The 17,360-nt window shown below is 34.4% G+C and overlaps 1 protein-coding gene across 1 annotated transcript in view; it reads right to left on the bottom strand.

The window, feature by feature from the left end:
- Positions 1 to 8,209: 8,209 nt before the first annotated feature.
- SMPX (small muscle protein X-linked) overlaps positions 8,210 to 17,360 on the bottom strand; it is an 80,888-nt gene continuing 71,737 nt past the window's right edge. Inside the window, exon 5 of the mRNA XM_074300933.1 lies at positions 8,210 to 8,636. The gene's annotated coding sequence lies outside the window, so the exon portion shown is untranslated. The remainder of the gene's footprint in view (positions 8,637 to 17,360) is intronic.

The raw sequence follows: 17,360 nt of genomic DNA, 5'->3' as shown, positions 1-17,360 counted from the left end.
AGTCATGACCCCAAACTAGAGTGGTTTGCCATTTTCTTCTTCAGTTCATTTTATACATGAATAAACTGAAGCTTAGAGGCTTAAGTGACTTTCCCAGGGTCACACAACTAATAAATGTCTAAGCCAGGATTTGAATTCAGGAAAAGAAATCCTTCTTAACTCCAGACCTGGCAGTCTATCCACTGAACCACCTAGTTACCTGTATCAGAAATTTGAATAAGAACTTCATATCTAGTAGGGCTGAAGGAAGTATTTAAGTCAGCTTTTCAGTGTATTCTAGTTCATCCTGTTCAGACCACTCCAATTCTGTTGGGAATTATAGGGCAAGAGATGAAAGAATGGGGAAGTAGAAAGCTCTGAGAAGACTTTTAGCAGTCTCATCTTTCCCAGTTGTGTCTATCATCTTGACTTATGTAACTCTGGGAGAGTAGATGCCCTAAAAAACTTGGGTAGTTCCTAGCTGAGTCTTGTACAGCTGGGAAGGCAGGACATAAAGTACATCCAAAAGTAAATCTATCCTAGTCCATTGCAGCTGTTTTGGGGACTTAGAGGTTTTCACAGAAAAGACACCATAGCTAATGGTGCTCAAAGGAATAATCTTTTATTATGTCTGAGTTTTAGACCACACAAAAGAAATATATAAGGATGAAAATAAGATAACTCAGAATGGGCAGGAATGATCAAGGTTAACCAAGGGCAAATATCTGGCTAAAAATCCCTATTCTATACAATCCAGCTTGTGACACTGGATAATGATCAAGAAATACAAAGAGAAAGAATTGTAAGTACTTCATCGGAGCCCAGGGATACATAATAAAAGATAGCTAGAAAAACCACAGGGTTCCTCCAGTGAGTTCAGGTTAACAAGTCTAAAGTAAGATAACAAAAATATGAAGATATCTCCAATCATTCCCATTCTAATCTTCAGTGTCTTTCCATTTCCTAGCTCCAGGAATTTTCACTAGCATGAAATAACTCTCCCTCTTCACCTCCACCCTCTCTCTGGATCCCCTGGCTTTCTTCAAGTTCCAGGTAAAATCCTACTTTCTGCAGGAATCTTTTTTCTTATTCCCCTTAATGCTAGTGCTTTTCCTCATGATAGGGACTCTTGATTCCTCTTGATGATTTCCAATTTATCCTGTGTATCTTGTTTGGAAATAGCTGTTTGCATGAACATTAGACAGAATTCCTTAAGATCTGGAACTGTCTTTTGTCTTTCTTTGTATCCTAGCACTTAGAGTAGTATATAACCACATAGAAGTAATAACATTTATTAATTGACTGATACTGAAAACTAGAAATAACACTGGAATGAATTAGACTTAGACATTTTAAATTAAATATCACAATGAGTTCCAAATGAAAACATGACCTAGATATAAAAGGTCACATTATAAACAAATTTGAAGAACAGGGAAAGAAATGAGGAAGAGCTGCTAACCAAACAAAGGATTGACAGGATCAAAGGAGATAATATGTATAATTTTGACTATATAAAAGTGAAAAGATATTGCCCAAACAAAAAATTGCAGTTAAATTTAGAAGAAAAACAATTACTTGGTAAGCATCTTTATAGAATATTTTTCTGTGATGTGATATCCAAAACATGAAAGATCTCATTCAAATACATTTGAACAAGAATGATTTCTCAATAGATAAATTAACAAAGGATATGAATAGGCAATTATCAAAAGAAGAAATGCACAAAATAAACATCTATGTGAAAAAATGTTCTAATTTACTGAGAGAAATGTAAATTGAAATAATTCTTAAGTTCCTCATATCCATCCAATTGGCTAAGATGATTAAAAGCCAGCATATTGTGAGAAGATAGACACACTGTTGATAAAGCCATAAATTTTTCCAGTCATTTTGTAAAACAATTTAAAACTACACCTGCATTATGTATGTTATGGAATATTATTGTTCTGTAAGAAATGATCAGCAGGATGATTTCAGAAAGACCTGAAGAAACTTACATGAATTGATGCTAAGTAAAGTGAGTAGAAGCAAGACAACATTGTACACAGCAACAACAAGATTATGTGATGATCGACTTTAATGGATGTGGCTCTTTTCAACAATGAGGTGATTCAGCCATTTCAATAGACTTGTGATAGAGAGAGCCATCTATGTATACCCAGAGAGAGGACTGTGGGGATTGAATGTAGATCACAATATCGTATTTTCACCTTTTTGTTGTTGTTTGCTTGATTTACTTTTCTTTCTCATTTTTTTGAAGATTTTTGTTGTGCAACATGATAAATGTGAAAATATGTATAGAAGAATTGCATGTGTTTAACATATACTGGATTGTTTGCTGTCTAGAGGAGGGGAGTGGAGGGAAGAGAGGGAGAAAAAATTGGAACACAAGGTTTTTAAGGGTGAATGTTAAAACTACATTTGCATGTATTTTGAAAATAAAATGCTGTTGTTCTCAAAGCAAAACAAAATAACAACCCAAACACCTAAAAAGTCATTAAACCAAACTCAGAATTTGCCCCAAAAATATCAAAGAAAAAGAGAAAACCATGTGCATAAAAATATTTATGGCAATATTTTGGATATGGCAATACTTTTTGGTAGAATTCTGGATATTACGAAGATGCCCAACAATTAGGAAATGGCAAAAAATAATTATGGTATATGAATGTGATGGATTATTATGGTACAAGGAAAAATGATGAAAGAAACTGACTTAGAGACTTTTGTGAACTAATGAAAATTGAAGTAATGAGAAAAATTATTTTCTACATAGTAAAAAACAATTATTAAATTAAGGTTAAGGCTTTTTCTCTCTATTTCTTCATTAGGGGACCAGTCCAGGTAACTCAGTCAGTCTCTAAAAGTCATTTCCAATAGATGACATTGCCCAAATCCTCTGAAAATGTGATCCTTGATTTTGGGCAGGACCCACCCAACTAAGAAGATTGTTTAGAGGTCAAAGACAATTTAATCAAGATAAATTCCAGTTCCAAAGTGTCAAGTTTATTCCTACTAACCACACACCCCATAAAAGCATTTAGAGTAAGACAGCTCATGAAGGAGAAAATCCACCAAAGTAGTCTGGGTAGAGATTGATTCCTTTGTTCAAATTGCTGGAGACAACAGAATCTCAGTAGAGCAAGCCATGTAAAGGCTTTATTTAGCCCACCTCCTCATTTGAAGGTCTATGCCCTCATTAATTTTTCACTGACCAGGGTTGATTTTCACCTGTCAGAGGCACTTCCTTTTCTAAAAGTAATTCACTGTCTCTAGAATGTGTCTTTGGTTGTTAAGGGAAACTAATATTCATTAATTTATTGATTATTAGTTAGCCTTTTGAATAAATTGATTATTAATTAGTCATGAAGAAAATAGTAATAACTGGGGATTATAGTGCAATTCCTTCATTTGAATCTTCTGATGAAGGAAAAAGCCTTTTTTGTCCTAAATCTCCAATCAAAGATTAGAAATATTAATAATAATTTTTAAAGAATTTCAGTACTTGATATTTAACATTCTCTCTTTTAATGATACCACTAATTTTCTTTTTTTACTGGGCAAATCAAGTAATGGGATATCCCATCCTAAACAGTGATAGAGGAATCCATTTGAAATTGATAGACTTAAAGCTAAAAGTATCACAGGTCTTTACATGGTAGCTCATATGAGATATTTTTTCTTACTTTGAGAAAAATCTTTAGGCAAAAATATTTTGGGGTTATAATCTGATTGTACCACTAAATCTTTTTTTTTTTTTAAATAATGGATATGCATTTATTTAGACAGCATGATGACTTCAGTGCAGAATCTGAGCAGGTTGAGTCATTTCCTTAGAGGGGAAAAACAATTTTCCATTCATGAGCAGAAGGAGTTTTCTTGTCTCTCAAGGTGCCCAGGTGATTCATGAAGAAGGCAAACAGACATTATTGGTTCCCAAATTGCATATCACATCATCTATCCATGAAAAGCAAGGAGGCGTTGTAAATTTCCTGTAAAGAGCTTCCTTTCATCCATGTTAATTTCATACATTTGAGATATCAAGATAAAATCTCTAAGGAGATTTACCAATTACTAATTTAAATACAGTTTCTATATAAAGCTAAGTAGCAAAGTATTGTTATAACACAACCTGGCATTTAAGGGAATCACTTCTTATTGAACAATCTGTATTTCCTTTAAATCCAAATGAAACAGATTCTCTTTATGTTTTAAAGACCTCCTAAAAAAAATTTTTTTTTGTTTAATTTTGTAGGGAGGGAATTCAAAGCTAGGAGATTGCAAGAGATGTGGAAGAAAATCTTCCATGTCATCTTAGATCTAAAGATGGAAAGGCTATCCAAAGCCATGTAGTTCAAACTCATCACCTTCCAATTAAAATTTCTTCAAATGATTTATACAAGATGGTCCATATGTACCATTAGCCTCATTGAAAAAGACATGAGCAAAATGTATGGATGCTCATTTCAACTGTTTAAAGGTGGTAATTAAAATGAAATATATATGTGAGCATTTATTATCACAAATACCCATTAAGGGTCGGAATGAATATATTTTTAAAAATAATAACATTAGCTAACATTTAAGTAGTGTTTTAAGCTTTTCAAAATGCTTTATTGATTACCTTGTTTATTCATCATGACAACTTTGTGAAATAAATATTATTATGCCCATTTTATTGGTGAAAAAACTGAGGCAGAGAGAAGTTAAGTGACTTGCTTACAGTAATAAATCTCTTAAATATCTGAGGCAAGATTTTATCTCATATCTTGCTATTCACTAAATCATCAAGTTGCTAGGCCATCTAAATATGTTCTTTAGCACTAGATAAGCACACATGGAAAATTAGGGACAATTTATAATAAATACAAAATTACTCTTTGAGGTAGTGCTGTTGAGCTTTGAGCATCTCCTTTTCTGTAGATAGTAGTCTTTCCAGACCTTCCTTGCTATTATACAACAATGTACCTTTTCATTCTGATCTTTATCATAATGCAAAGTTTAAATCTGGATCTCACTTTTTCGTGAGAGAAGCTTATATGTATTATTTGAAAAACATCATAAGGTTCTTTGTTGAGCATGAAATCTGATATTATGGTGCAACATAATTTTAAATGGGATATGAAGCAATACCCAATGTTATGCTTCCCTTTATAAATCCAGAAACATTCCTGATTTCTCTTTCATTTGATTTCATATCACCTGTACTTTTCAAAGACCTTCATAGTAACTAGCTAAATATTTGTAGGTAACAAAAATTAAAATGGGGGAAAACCCTAATGTCCCATGTTGTATAAATATTTTTCAGAGGCCATTTTGTAGTGAAATATGAGCTCAATATGACCCCTCTCTTAGGATTTAATGGATCTTCTCCCTTTATAGTTAAATAGATTTCAATCAAATAATGCACATAAATATTAGAAAGACAACTCACAAGACCAATTTGAGTTATCTTAATGACTAGTTAGTATTATGTTGCAAATCTGACTTGGCCACTTAAGTTAACAGTTGGAAATTCTTTTAAATAACTTTAAAACAAAAATCCAGTTCCTAAATTGAATTTGCATAGTAATTGAAGAATATAACTTTTCAATTTAATTAAATAATATAAACTCTGCCTAGGGCTCCCTAATAACACTATAATAATTAATTAACATGACTAGAACAAGACATTTAAGGTGTTTTAAAAAAAGATGATGAGTTCTCTTTGTGAGAATATTTAATAGAAATAAAAACTGTTATAATTTTAATTCAGATTAATGGAATTGAAGACCAAACAATAACTGATATTACTTCACTAATCTTAAGCTATGTAGCAGAGTCCATAGGGAATTATTTTTCATTTATAGTAAGCTTAAAGTTTGATAACAAAAATACTAAGAATTGAATTGATGTAAAAGAAAATAGGAATTGTTTCAGTCTTTATACTATCTATATCCCTAGTACCTAACACAGTGACTCAAACATTGTAGGTATTTGATGAATGTTTGTTTATGGACTGCTCTATTGATGAGTAGGATATTCAGTTTATAAAAGAATTATCTAGAAACACTTTATGGATAATATGTTATTCTTTCCAACTTTGGAAACCAGCCATTATAATTATAACAAATTATTAAATTACTATCTTACATATAGGCTGGATTCCTAAAAGCTTGTTAATTTTTTACAGAAGTCAAAAAAATTAGAAAACAAAGAGTAGCAACTCAAAAATTTATAACTGTTCATCCCAAGAAAAGTGATACCCTCCCTTAGTTAATGTGGAACAGACAAGGTAATTTGTAAATCTTATTCTCCAGGAGCTTCATTTATTGAAATCTCCATGGGAAATTTGCCTGAACTCTTGTTAGTTAACTAACAAATAAGCCACAAATAATCATTTATTAGATTATAAACTCCTTGAAGTCAGAGACTACATAGCATATTATCAGTACATCCCTAGTACCTCGTACTGTTCTTTGCCCAGACAATAGCAGGAGCTTATAGCTGCTGGTGGAAATCTCTTATTGATTCATTTTTTATTTAGGATAATGCTAAGAGTGACCAAAAATGTATTAATTACTTTGTCTTACTCAATGTCTTAATTATAAGGAAAGATGATATTTCCTCTTTATTTGTTCTTTCCATCTTTATATTTATGGACTCCATGTTTTACTGTGTAATCTGAAACTCAAGCCCATTTGCATAATACTTTCCTCATTTAGTGGAGATTGATTATTCAATACCCATGCCCACATGAAAGATAGAAGTGACATGCTCTTAACAGAGAAAGAAAGGCGGCATATAGTTCCAGATTCTATTCAGACCCCTAAAGGGAAAGAAAGACCATGGGAATGAACCATATTTCAACCATGTTCCTATTGCCAGATTAATTGCACCGGAGACCTTCCAAAGAGGCATTTCCTTTTGAGTGAAATTTGAGACTCTTGATTGATCTGAAATATATCATTCCCAATGAGATAGCTCATTCATTTTATGTTCTGTCTGATACATTTTTATCTGTATATCTTCTCTGATTTTTATTTGTTATTAGCTTGGTTAAATGGATTTAATTGCTTTTCGCTATATATGATTTTGCTTTTTTTCATTGTGGTAGTGGTGTTTTTGTTTTGTTTTGTTTTGTTTTTTGGTGGAACTGGCATTTGGTGAGAAGGGAGTCAAACCTTGGATTATATAGTTTGCACCACTTCCTTACTCAGGATTTCATGCTAGAAATTATCAGTTTCATGCTAGAAATTATTTCCTCTAAATTAAAATATCTTGGGAAAAGAGCGGGAGAGTTTCGATAGTTTTAATTCGAGTCCAGACCCTTTTTTTTTTCTTTTGAGGTGACTAGTGGCCAGCCTCTAGTTCTGATCTCCTACTTCTCCTGGCAAAAATCAAAGTCTCCCTTTGAGAATAGTAGGTGGAAGAAGCTCTAGAGATATATATTCATGTCTCACTGAAGCTAAATCTAGATAGACTCATGAGGACATATACATGGACATCAGACCACACACACCCTTTTACAGTTGGAAGCAGACTTTATAAAGAAATGTATACTTTAATGTCCAAATTATATAATGACTACTAACCAATTGCATATTATCTAGAATTTTCAGTAATAACAATATTTTATCTGGGCAATATAAACTAGTAAATCTGTTGAATCTAACTGTTGGTCCAATGTTAGTTACCATTGAGTAATTGACTAATGCCAATTGAGATTTGAACAGACCTGGATCAATCAATAATTATAATCAATCAGTGATCCTCATAAGAATTTCCAATTTTACCACCTACAACAGAAAGACTGAAAGAATAGTTTATAATGGAAATATAAGTAGATTTGGAGACAGAAGAAATAAGTTGAAATCCCATTTCTGGACCTTATTAGCTACCTTAAATTTAGCTTCCTCATGATGAAAGGAGTTATCTTAGATGACCTGTAAAGTTCCTTTCAACTCTAGATCTCTGATCTTTAATAAATCATTATCCCATTGTCATTCTAAATACCTTTCCTTTTAGAAAGCTGTCAACTGAATATTCAACTCCTCAGGCCAATATTAACTTTTTTTTTTTTCTGGTCCAAAAGAAGCCAAATGGAGCCCACTTAGTTAATGCAAAAATGTAGTCCATTGTCTATTCCCTTAACCTTTCCATCCATTATTTCACCTTGAGAAGTATGTCAACATGACAGTATACCAGATTAATTGGGTCTTGATTCACATTCTACATTTACTTGACATTTATTTTAGGTCATAAAAAGTTTTATTGGTGCAGTTATACAAGTGAGAGAACTAATATTCATTTTATTCCTTTTAAATATTGATAAAATAGCATAGGAATAGATGATATGATTTCCAATGAGAATGAATGTGATTCAGCATTTTGTGTTTCCATTCATCAGATCATAACTTGTTTTAAAACAACCCCTTCCCTACTCCCAAATAGGTCTTGCTTGGATGCTTTTCTGTGCAGGTGCCATAAGCATATTTTAAATTAGGAATGGCAGCCAACAAGAAAGAGAAGATATAAATGTATAAATAGAATGTTTCTTCTGGAGTCTCCAGTATTCAGGAACCTCATAATCTTCATACAAATATATAAAATATTTTAGTGATCTACATTCATTTCAATCCATTCTTTTTCTCCTTAGGTCTTCAAGTCAAACCCTGCAAAAGGAAAAACCAAAGAATCTCTTTTTAGTTTTCACAAGTTATTTTGGGGGAAAAGTACATAAACAAATCAGTGCAGAAACAAGTAAAACTTCAGCTCCAGCTTTTCTAGAACAAAAAAATCCCTTCAACTCCAATAATCAAAATGAATTCCAATAATCAAAATGAACTCCAAGGGGAAGATTTGCACCATCAGTATCAATCCAGGTAACAATGGATTTCAGATAAATGGAATGAACTCAGGATTTTTTTTTAATCACACATAATAAGTAAATATATAAAATGTAATTCTAATTGAATAATTAGGGGAGATGATCTTCACTTGTGTCTAAGACACTATTCTAAATTAAAATTCAGGAATAAGGTATGAGGAGAGAAAGAGACAGACAGAGACAAAGACAGAGAGAAAAGAAGAAGAAGAAGAAGAAGAAGAAGAAGAAGAAGAAGAAGAAGAAGAAGAAGAAGAAGAAGAAGAAGAAGAAGAAGAAGAAGAAGAAGAAGAAGAAGAAGAAGAGAGAGAGAAATAAGGAAGGAAGATAGAGCTAAGGAGGAGAAAGAGAGAGGAAGGAGGAGGAGGAGAGAGATAAGGAGAGAGGCAGGTAAAAAGAAAGAGGAGAGAGAGAAGAGAAGAGAAGAGAAGAGAAGAGAAGAGAAGAGAAGAGAAGAGAAGAGAAGAGAAGAGAAGAGAAGAGAAGAGAAGAGAAGAGAAGAGAAGAGAAGAGAAGAGAAGAGAAGAGAAGAGAAGAGAAGAGAAGAGAAGAGAAGAAGGGAGAGAGGAATAAAGGGGGAGGGAAGGGGAAGAGAGATAGGCACTAAAATAGAGTGTGCTTTAACCAGGATCATATGGTCAGTATGAGTCAAAGGCAGATCTTGAACCTGGATTATTCTATTGGCAAGGCCAGCTTTCTATTCACTTTGCCCTTGCTGGCATTCTTCTTAGGAATCCATATCAAAATATTGGAAAGGGTTCCTTTGCAGCTTGATGACTGCTGATGAGTAGGATGTCCTCCTTTGGTGTCCTCCCTTCATCTACAATCCAAGAGGGATGCTTGCTCTGAAGCAGATGCTCTGATCTATGTCCTAAAGGTTTTCATGCTGAAAGATACTGTCCATCTCTAAGAAAAGAAACTTGTAAAGCCTAAATGCAGATCAAAGATACTTGTGTTTACTTTATTATTCTTTGGAGGGCTTTTGTCTGTGTTTTCTTTCACAGCATAATTTATATGGAAAAGTGTTTTGCATGACTACTCATGTAAAACCTATGTTAAATTGCTTGTCTTTTCAGTGAAAGGAAGAGAGGGAAGGAGAGAATTTGGAACTCAAAATTTGCAAAAAGAATTAAAATTGTTCTTACACGTAATTGAGAAAAATAACATATTAAATTATTTTTAAAAGACTGTCATACTTTGCAAAAAGTTAATCTTGATTTCATTCTTCAGTCATGATTACAGTAAGAAGGTTATATAATATGCTCAATATTTTCTTATTTTTTAATTGTTACTGGGTAAAGGTGAGTGAAAATGAGAGATTTATGATTTATGATTCTGGAATGAGCAGGTTCCTGAAGGCTGTTGTTCAAAATGGAGGTTTATGCATGAACATAAAAGCTCCCTGCCATAACTGGGTCCAACTAGCCTTAGGGAAGATATGAATCACTAGAAGCTAACTAAAAGTAAAAAAGTCCAAGGCTCTATCTACTGCTTGTAATATAGTAGCAATACCTCTGGATTTGGAGATAAAGGTTTAAGGTCCTGGTTCTGTCATATGCCAGCTCTGTTACTTGCTCTCATGATAGACACATGTTCCTTTTAGTATCAGTTTTTTTCATAAAATGAAATACTGCAACAAGACCATTTTGGCATCATGGACCCTTTTGGCAGACAAAGCCTATAGCCTCGATAGAATAATATTTTAAATATATAACACAGAAGATATACAATTACAAAGAAAACCAGTTGTATTGGAATATAGTTATTAATTTTTTTCTGCAATTCACAAACCCTGGGTTAAAAAATGACTGAATGAGAGAAACTTTAAGGTGTCTTTCATGTCTAAAATCCTATGATCCTACAAACCTATAAGAAGAATTTTTCTTGGACTACCTATCTCATAGGGAAACATGAGAATAAAATGATATTCTACTGTAAAACATTATATAAATGAGAGTCACTTTGGGGTAGTGAATAGACATCTGGCCACTGAGGCAGAGAAAACTCAGTTCAATTACTGCTTCTGATACTAGCTATGTGATGCTGAACAATTCACTTAGCATCTCAACTCTTAGACACTATACAAACATGCATGTGTGTGTATGTATACCCATATATATATGTATATATGTATATATGTATATAAGAGAAGTTGCCCATCTCCATTAGGCTTTTCCCCCAGAAGCTTTCAATAATGATGAAATCACAGGTATAAACAACAATAAATTATGTGTGACAGGGCTTCATGATAGGTTATAGGCTGCTTGAGAGCAGAGAATATATTAATTTTTGCTCCTAGTATGGTTTCTCATACAGAGTGAGTGCTAAATAAATGTTTCAATATGCCCCATCACATTTCCTCCCAAAACCAAAGGACTAATTTTGAATTTGTTGGGTCAATCAGCAATAAGTATCTGCTTTGTGTCAGGCACTATGCTAAACACAAAGGCAGAAAATCTCCAGGAAGAAAATCTTGGAAGTATTGATAATTGTACAATTAGAAACAAACACTTTCAATATCAACCCTCTTGGGGAAAGCCTGCACATGGAACTAATTGGCTCCAATACTCACATTTCTGTAGCCTTCATTTTTGCCAGAAATAATTATTTTTACCCCAAGAAAGTCATGTTGTATATACAAGTATGCCTCCATGTATAATATAATTATTATGCCTTATGTTATCTTCATAATTCCTAAAATGTCTAAAAAAAAAAAAAGATTTTTACTATCTCATTGCTCAGTCTAGCTAGGAATGAATATACTCTACTACAACAACAGTAGGAGGGAGATGGAAAAGAAATTGTTCAAGGGGTCCCTACCCTTTAAAGCCTAACCCAGACAGACATTTCTATTTGAGTTTGTCAAGAACATCATCAAAATCAACTCACCAATAAAATATGCAAGACTTGATATGCCATCACCTCCTCAGTGACTACATCCTAGCTTGTGTCCTAGTGATATTGTGTGTGTGCAACAATATTTACTGCTAAGATCACTACTCTTGGCATATAGCAAACATCCCTCTCCCTTCCTCCCTCCCTCTCTCTTTTTCTCTCTTTCTCTCTCTTCTCTTTTCCTCTCCCTCTCTGTCTCTGTCTCTTTCTCTTTCTTTCTTTCATCCCCCTCTCTTTTTCCCCTTTTATTTCTCCCTTCTCCTCCCTTTTTTCCTTTCTCTCTCTTATCTATAATTATCTGTCTCAATCTCTCTTGCCCTTCCTCCTTCCTTTCCCCTCTTCCTCCTTCTTTCTCTCTCTCTCTTCCTCTCTGTTTTTCCTCCCTCTTTCTGTCTCTCTTTCTCTCTCTCCTTTCTTCATTCCCCTCCTTTGTTCCACTTCTCCTTTCCTCCTCTCCATCTCTGTTTCTTTTTATGGAAAATATGACTCAGGAATCATTTTTGACAAGGAAGTACTTACTATTCTACTGAGTATCTGCTGAAGTAATTTTTTCTAAGTTGTGTTTGCAAATGAAGGATCCCTGCACAGGGAAATACTCCCCAGAAAAAAAACAGCTGTTCAATTTTTCCTGCAGAAGGGAAATACTGCAAATTCTTCATGAAAAGATTAGTATCCATAATCTATGTTCCCTAGTCATGTTAACACACAGTTATAAAGAATGACTGTTAAATAACAATAACAATAATGAGGGGCAGCTAGTTATAGTGGATAGGAAGCTATTGAAACCTAGAAGATATGAATTCAAATTCTGATTCTGACACATATAGGTTATGTTACCCTGGATAAGTCACCTAATTTCTCAATTACTGAGACAGCCCTCTAAAACTATGGATTGCAGAGCAAGTTATGATCTGTAATGCTAGAATGGCATTCTTCACTGGGAGTTTTCTATATCAATGAGATCATCGTTATAATACCAACAACAACAACAATAATAATAATAATAATTGATATTTATGTATCATTTGTAAAGTTTGTGTAGGGTCTTACAAGCATTTTCTCATTTAAGTCTTACAACAACCTTGTGACATAGTACTATAGTACTTGTGACAAGTATTATAATGCCCATTTTATCAATAAAGAAACCTGAGATTACACAATAAATTAGCATTAGAGATGGGATTTGAATCCATGTCTCTCCTCATTTCAGGAGCAGCAATCCTGCTATTGTAATTATATAGATCCTTCTAAAATACATATACTATCTATAAATTGTTGTTGTTTTCCATTGGAGTATTAAGCTGTACAATGCCATATGTAGAAGAAAAAAAAATAGAAGAAAAGAATTGTATCCATGGATCACTGTGTTAAAAGAAGATATACATTATTCCTTCTCTTGCCCAAAGTATTGTTATTGTTCCTCCCTGATCTTCCTTTTCCCATTTAACACAGGAAAATGTTACTCTGCAAAACTGAAGAGAGATTGGGAAAAGTGACAATTGGAAGAGAAATAATCTCGGAGTCATATTAAGACTTAAATCTGTTTCCATAACTAATGGTTGAGTAAATGTAGTCTCCTATTTGCTTTATTTAAAAAATTAAGATGCACTACCTCCCTCATAGGGTTGTAGTGGGGCAACCGTTTTGTTGTAAACCTTAACGTGGTATGAACAACTGACTTAATGTTGTGATTAATTGAAGCAAGAAATACCAGTATAGTTCCAAAAAACTGAAACAATTTTCAAGCAGTTGAGTACTAAATATAATTATATTCATTCAGGACACAACAATATAGTCACAACTAATGTAAGAAAACAAGGGTTTTGTCTGAAGGGGAATGAAATATTAAGGATTCTGAAACAACTGAGCTTGGCACCTAATTAATAAAAATAGGTAAAATAAGAAGCTATAAAGGGCACATACTTCTTTTACTTAAGGTAAGATCATTTTCGCATTTTCTTAGTATTCCTTCCAATCTCTACACATTCTGTGAAGTTTATTCCAGGAGTCACAACTGTTAGTTGTAATTCAACAAATGGGCTACAGAGTCAAGAAAGGTAGACAATAATCTTTACTCTCAATTCAAAAGCCCCAAAAGATATTCCAGAGATCTGTGTGTCCAAGAGATCTTTGTATATCTTTGCAATAGCTAACTTATTCCTTCTTTTCCATCCCCTAAGGTGATGTTCAATATTTGCCCCCTGCCAACCCTGAAAAAGATAATACATGTGTTAAAGATCTACAGTCCCAGGCTCAAAGCTGTAGATTTGGCCAGTCACATTGAAAAGGGAAGAACTTGGAATGAATTTGAAAGCTAAAATTGTCCTATCCCGTAAGCCACACTTGTTGTTCACGTTGTTTGAGTCCAAGAGCATTTGAGCAGAACACTCTTTCCTAATGTGCCCTTTAGAAAGGCAGCGTTACTGCAGGGGTCACAGCTGTCAATCCTTGCATGCATGCTATTCTGTTTGAGGATGGCATGTAAAAACATATGGGGGAATCTGAGGTATTCTACTATTGGCATTTGAACCATTCACTAAAACCTTAAAAATACAGAGATTAGATGTCTAAGTCATACTTAGGAAATCTAAATTTTGCTGACTAGAAGAGAATTCATGAATATCTCTCCTTGTGTCCATATCTCTCCATTAGTCCAGACTGAAAAGCATGTGATGTTTATTCTTCACCATAATCCAATTATAGATGTGTTACTCACTGCTGCCACAGTTCCCCATGCTTCATTTTAGGAAATGTAGATCACTCCATGCCCTTGCTTTCATTCCACACTTTGACCAGACACTCAGCTAGCCCTACACCAAGATTATTAATTTCACACATGGTATTAAATCACAAACCTAGAAACACAGGCAAGTTTGAAAAGAGCCGATGGAAAGGAAGTACCACATGCCCCCTGGTGCTCCTTTCAGGGCATTTGTACCAGCCGTGTAACTAAGCAAACTGGCCAATTCTCAAAACATTCAAAAGGTTCTAGGAAATTATCAAAGAATAGGAGTATGACAGAAATTTGGATAAAAGCTGTTTCCTAAGACAGGAAACACCTACAAGCTTAATCAACAGAGTTCCACTAACCACCTACAAGGATTTTTAACTTGGGAATCTGTGAACTATTTCTTTTTTTTTTTTTTTTAACATTTTAATAGCTATTTCAATATAGTTTATTTCATTTATGATCTTATATGTTTCATTCTATGCATTTACAAACATTATTCTAATTGGATTACTTGTTATCTAGGAGAGGAGGTAGGGGAAAGGAGGGAGAAAAATTTGGAACACAAGGTTTTGCAAGGGTGAATGTAGGAAACTATCTTTGCATATATTTTGAAAATAAAAAGCTACTATTAAAAAAAAAAAAAAAACTTTATTCTAAGAACATGTCCATAACTTTCACTGGACTGTCAATAGGGCCCATCATACACACACACACACACACACACACACACACACACACACACACACACACACACACACAAAATTAAGAACTCCAGATCCAGTGCCTGCAAGAAACTGTGCTGGTGTCAAAGGAGATAGAGTTGCAGAACAACACAGTTTCTGCCCATAAGGAAGTAACCAATCTAACAGTAGGTTTAAGGGGCAGCTCATTGGCACAGTGGACAGGGTTCGGTCCAAAATCAAGAAGATTCATCTTCTTTAGTTCAAATCTGGCCTCAGACACTTATTAAATGTGTGACCCTAGTCAAGTCACTTCATTCTGTTTGCCTTAGTTTCCTCATCTGTAAAATGAATTAGAGAAGGAAATGGCAAATCAATATTCTTGCCAAAAAAAAAAAAACTCTAAACAGGATCACAAAAAGTAAGACGTGAGTGAACAACCACAAAGTGGGTTTAAGATAGTCACAAGCAAGGGATCAGCTAGAAAATGGTGCTCATGGGTTGGCTAGGTGGCGCAGTGGATACAGCACCAACCCTGAATTCAGGAGGACCGGAGTTCAAATCTGGTCTCAAGACACTTAATACTTCCTAGCTGTGTGACTCTAGGCAAGTCATTTAACCCCAATTGTCTTAGCAAAAAAAAAAAAAATGAGTAAAAAAGAAAGGAAAGAAAAAGAAAATTGGATGCAATGAGGGCAAAGGAAAAGTCCAGACGAAGCACTCTAGGATAATTTGAGGAAGTGATCAAATTCATCTGAGGGGAACAGAGAGAAGATTATATAGGAAGAATTAGATCTGGGCTCTAAACAAACAAACCCAGGAAAATGTGTCTGCTATTAAGAACTATCATGTGTAGGGAATATAGTATCATAGGATTTAGACTTTAGAGAAAGAACTTTAGAGGTCATCTAATCCAGAGGTTCTTAAAGGGACTGTCCCAAAATAGATTTCAGATAGTCCAGGAACATAGAAAGGAAACCCTTTATTTTAATCTATATTATCCTTTATCTTTATTTTATCTAACCTCTTACTGATATTTAAAATTTCTTTCTATTTATTTAAAAGTATTATTCTGGGAGGGAAGAGCCAAGATGGCAGAGAATAGACAGGTATTTTTGTCTGAGATCTTCTTGGCTTCCCTCAAATCAACACCAGATCAAGCCTCTGAATGAGTTCTAGAGTGACAAAATCACAATACTTGGAGTATAGCAAATTTCCAGCAGAAGATGCTTGGGAAAAACTTGAGGAAAGGTCTGTCTCAATCTGGCATAGAAGAAAGGGGAAGATTTATAGGTCAGCATAGGTGCACTGTAGCACAGGGATACAGAGGTTGGAGAGGTTTCACATGCTGGGGGAATTTAATGGGAGGCTCTTGGCTAAAATACAGCAGCATTTGCTACTCTGTCCTGGTTCAGAAGCCAATGGATCAACAGACCAGCTGTGAGACCTCCAATGCAAATACAAAAGGTACGTAGTGAGGCCCTCAACCCCAGCAAAACAAGCAGGACTTGGACACATCACCCAGCACAGGAAAGAAACCAGAAGCACTGGCACCAGGGCAGTGTGAAGCTGCTGTCACTTTTAAAGGGAGTTTGGGACAATCTCTCCTTTGACCTAAGAGCAGACCTCAAGCTCTAAAAATGAGCAAAGAAGCAAAAAGAACAACAAAAAAAAAAAAAAAAAACAGAAATTGCTTTTATGGAAATAGAAAAGACCTCAAACCCTGAGGATACTAAAGGCAAAATATTTCCAGATGAAGCCTCAAAGAGTGTATATAAATGTTTATCAGTAATTTTTTTTTTTTCCTGAGGCAGTTGAGGTTAAATGATGTGTCCAGAGTCACACAGCTAGGAAGTGTTATGTCTGAGACCAGATTTGAACTCAGGTCCTCCTACTTCAGGGTTGATGCTCTATCTGCACCACCTAGTTGCCCAAAATTTCATTTTATAAAAGGAAAAAAATAGAAAGAAAATGATAGGTGAGATCTTTCTCAAGTCTGCTTTTTCCAACTGATAGGGGCCATTTTTATAGGGTTCTGCCATACCACCTAAACATGTTAACTTTCTCATTCCTTGGTTAATCCCTAGTCACCAGCACCATGAACATTGTTTTACTTCACTCCTCCAAAAGACTAAATTCAAATATTTACTGCTATAGGTGTTTTTCAGTTCTTTTCTTTCAAAACTTTTATATTAGCACTCATATT

This window comes from Sminthopsis crassicaudata, chromosome 3 (genome assembly GCF_048593235.1).
Source record: "Sminthopsis crassicaudata isolate SCR6 chromosome 3, ASM4859323v1, whole genome shotgun sequence".
In the NCBI taxonomy this organism is placed as follows: domain Eukaryota; kingdom Metazoa; phylum Chordata; class Mammalia; order Dasyuromorphia; family Dasyuridae; genus Sminthopsis; species Sminthopsis crassicaudata.
Note: the sequence above shows the minus strand (reverse complement) of the source record. Positions and strands in the feature narration are given on the sequence as shown.